Source organism: Triticum urartu, chromosome 6 (genome assembly GCF_003073215.2).
Source record: "Triticum urartu cultivar G1812 chromosome 6, Tu2.1, whole genome shotgun sequence".
Taxonomy (NCBI): Eukaryota; Viridiplantae; Streptophyta; class Magnoliopsida; order Poales; family Poaceae; genus Triticum; species Triticum urartu.
The window spans coordinates 337,317,125-337,321,658 of record NC_053027.1 but is presented as its reverse complement, the minus strand read 5'-3'; positions in this window follow the sequence as shown (position 1 = coordinate 337,321,658).

The window sequence follows — 4,534 nt, the reverse complement described above, 5'->3', positions numbered from 1 at the left end:
GAAAGTAGTTGAGGGTTTTGGAGCATATCACTAAGCACATGAAGCAAGAGGCTCATTAAGCAACACCTCATCCCTCCTTGATAGTATTGGCTTTTCCTAAAGACTCAATGTGATCTTGGATCACTAAAATATAAAATGAAGAGTCTTGACCTTTTGAGCTTGAGCCAATCCTTTGTCCTTAGCATTTTGAGGGTTCCACTTTCACATCCATGCCATGCCAATCATTGAGCTTTCCTGAAATAATCATCTTGGAATAGCATTAGCTCAATGAGCTATATGTTGTTATGAATTACCAAAACCACCTAGGGATAGTTGCACTTTCAATCTCCCCCTTTTTGGTAATTGATGACAACATATAGATCAAAGCTTCAACAAATGATAATAAGCATGAAATATATTGTCGCTTTGAGAAGTATGTGATAAGTAAGAGCTCCCCCTAAATTTGTGCATATTTAAAATTTGCTTTGGACTGCAAATGCACAAAGAGTTAGAGTCATGGGTTACTCTTCCATGTCACATACATCTTGGTGGAGCGCTTAAAATGATAAGAATGAAATACATGCACTCATCACCAAGAAAAGTGAATGATCACATAAGATAGATAAGATAATAGCATTAAGCAAACATTAAGTGTAGCTTATGATCAAAAACATGATCATCAATGTCTCACAGATAATGATGTAGTATCTCAAGAACTCAAAAGCAAACAAAGTTCGAAAAACCACCAAATAAAGCAAGAGAGAAAAAAGCAACACTCTCTCTCTCTCGAAGCCTATGATCTATACATTTTCTCCCCCTTTGGCAACAAGTTACCAAAAAGTTCCTAGAAAATGCATAGTGCTAGATCGACGCTCAGGCTTGATCTTCAGGTGGTGGTGGAGTCCGGATCACTCCAAGGACGAAGGCTTCCGTAGACGCTGAAGTAGATGCTGGAGCTGGTGGAACTGAGGCTGTAGCTGGTGCAGAAGTGGTGGCTCTGGTGTCAGCAACTGGCACTGCAGATGACCTCGGACCTCGTGGCACTCTGGCAAAGGCATCAGTTGTAGTCCTGCCTCTCCTCTCCTGCATGTCATCCTGGAGCTGCTCCACGGCAGTCTGAATCTCTGTCACCTTGACATCCAAGTCATAGAACTTTTGTTCCATGATTCTCTCTAGGCTTGCCTGGTTTTGAGTTAGGGTGGCTAGTCCTTTCTCAATCCGCAGGGTGGATGCAATCAGGTAACCAAGCTGCTCTTGTTTGGTTTTCAAGAAATACTCAGATGCCTCCTCTTGAGTTGGCATCTTGGCAGCTTTCTCCTTCCTTGCCTTCTCCTTCTTTGCTTGTGCTTGAACTGATGATGGCTCATTCTCAGTCATTACAACTTGATTGTCCTCAAAATCTGGACGGATGGGCAGGTGTTCCTTGTCCAATAGGTATATGCCCGTGCCCATCTTTGAGTTAATGAGCTCCTGAATTTGTGGGGCATATCCACAGCTCCTCTTCTGGTCTGCTGCTGTCCTCTTGATAGTATCTACTATGAGGCTCATGACTTTGAATTTCTGAGGCACATCAAATACATGAAGCAAATTTATCGCATGGCCTCTGATCATCTTGTGATCACCTAACTTGGGCAAGAGAGTATGCCTCAAAATCCAATTGATGGTTGGCAGCCCTGACAGAAGATAATGCACTAAGCCAAATTTGAAAGTGTCAAGAGCTTCATTTGGAATTTCCTTGTACATATTTGACATAGAGTTGTGGTCCATCTTCTTCTTGGCATAAATGTCCAAGTCATCTGCTTGCTCCTCTGGGGCATTGATCAACTTTGCCCATTCCTCAACAGTTGATTGGTACCTCGTACCTTCAGACATCCATGTGATCCTCCCATCTACATAAAAATGTGCGGTGGAGTAGAACTGCATGATGAGCTCCTCGTTCCACTTTGTGAGCTTCTGCCCAACAAAGTCTGCAACTCCACAAGCACTAAAGATGTCCTGCACTCCAGGGTAATGCTCCTCGTTGTCCTTGATGTACTGCCAGTCGACCCATCTCATATCACAGACTATTGGCTTCTTATCAAGCAGAACTATCTCATAGAAATCTTGCTGTTCCTTGGTGTGAAATCTGTAACCCACAGCAGTTCTTCTCCTTGAAGCATACGGATCTGCTTCTCTCCACTTCCTCAGCCCTGAGTCTCTCCTGAGCTTCATATCCTCAGCCACAGGATGAGCATCATTGTGGTCTGGGATCTTGGGCTTGAGTTTTCTGAGTATTTGCTCTTCATCATCTTCTTCTGCAGCTTCAAGCACTGGGGCCTTGTTCTTCTCAGTCGCAGGTATGCTCCTTGTATTTCTCTTTGGTTTTGGCTTGGAGGCAGCTTTGGGTGCTTCTTTGGGCTTAGATGTGGCAGCCCCTGTCCTGATAGCATCACCCATAAGCTTAGGTGCCTTAGGTGCTGGTGCAGCAACCTCTTCTTCCTCTTCCTCTTCCATGATGGAAGCCTTTCCAAGCACTCTGGCCACGATCTTCTTGACCCTTTCCTTCCTCTTCTTGCCTTCAGCAGCAACTGGCTCTTTGGGTGCAGGCTTTTCAGTTGAAGCTCTGGCCTTTGACATAGGCTGCCTGCCTGCTGGCCTTTTGACTTTCAGGCCTGGCTTTGTGCCTTGAGCTGGCTCAACTCTCTTGGATGTGGCTTCCTCTTCTACCACATAGTCTCCATCCTCAGAATCTGAAGTTCTCTTCTTCCTCTGTCTGGTGGCAGCTTTTGGTAAATTGCTAGGAGTACTTCTGCTGCCATCATCTGAAGAACTTGAGGGACTAGTGCCCTCACTCATCTGCACTTGCTGCTCTAACAAGTTCTGGCTGTCACTCTGATCAGACATGTTGCAAACTCTGACTGCTGACCCTGTGAATAGTTTATAGACGAGGTAGAATAGATGAGCATCACAAAATGTAGAGATTTTTGCAAAAGAATGACTCAAAATCTTAGTTTTAGTTTCCCACTGAAATCATCTCGGATCTACCGATTTTCAAACTCGGTGATACCGAAGCAGTTTTGGAACCTAAACTAGTGAACTCGGTTGGACTGAGTCACAGTTCGGTGGCACCGAGACTGCTAGGGTTTCACAGAGTTCCAAATTCGGTCACACCGGTAAGTAATTCTTGGTCAGACCGAGTCTCACTTGTGCAATGGCATAAGCCAAATCGGTGGGACCGAGTTTTTCAACTCGGTGGGTCCGAGATGGTTTCGGCGGAAACCTAACCCTAAAATTTTCGAATCAAACCTAATCTACGAGCGCATTGACTGGATAGGAGTGTTTCAATCGTGGCAAGAATCATGATGATCACAATGTGCTAAGAATCGGATTGGAGAATAGCACAAAGATTGAGTCCATACCCTAGTTCAGTGGAGACTCGCTACGGCGGCAATGGCGGGGTAGAATTCCCGTTGACGGCGACGGAGACCAGCGACTGGAGGCGGCTGGTGGCGAGGAGACGATCCGGAGACCAAGTTGGCAGAGCAGGCTATCGCGCGGGCGAAGGGGTTCGGAGAAATTTCCAAATTTTTGCCCGTGACTATATATAGCCCGACCCTGTCGGTGTGACCGAGTGGAACAACTGGGTGGCACCGAGATTCATAACTGCAAGCAGTTACTGAAACTCGGTGTGACCGAAAGGTTCAAATTGGTTGCACCGAGATCGAAAACCTAGATCAACTTAATTATCTCGGTAAGACCGAAAGTGGGGTATCGGTCAGACCGAGAATCATAAAGAGGTTTTGGAAGTTTAAGTCTATGACGAATCGGGGACTCCGAGCGCTCCTCACACAGAGTGGTTCGAATCTGACTTGATCAAATTTTGTGATGTAGCATGAATAGAGTTTGAGACGAGAAAAGCATAGATAGCTAGAGGAGGTTCTTAGGCATTCTTGTCCATCCACTTGGCAAAAGGAAATAAAGCCAAACAATCAAAACAACAAGTGGATGTCCTCGAATGAGTAAAATATGCAACCAGCATGCTCACACAATAAGATGGCAAATGAAATATGTGACAAGGCATGCCAACCAATTCTAGCATCTATCAAGCAATTTGCGATGACTAGGTCATCTATATATGAGTATATTGACTTAGGAGTCAAGTGAGAACACTTGATCATAGGTCATACTCATCGTTTAAGCTCAAGTGGGGTTACCACTTTTACATAAAGCATTGTTGTGTTCACATCTTTAGAGTTGCTTTAGCTCAAGTCTTAGAGTAAAGCTCCCCCTAGATGTGATATCCCCCCTTAGAGGGATGAACTAACCTCGGGTTTTGTCGATGATGACTTCATGTAGATGTTCAAGATGTGGATGCTCAATGTTGATGTAGATCACTTGGAGCTATCCATTTGAGTGAATTGCACTTACAATACCTACATGGGTTAGTCCCACAAGGAACAAGCAAGGATATCCATAGACATAGAGTGATGCACACACAAGTTGATTTCCATGAAAACTTTTAGGTTACCTTGTCCCTTGTCTTACCAACAAGAGGATTTGTGACTCCTTGAACTAG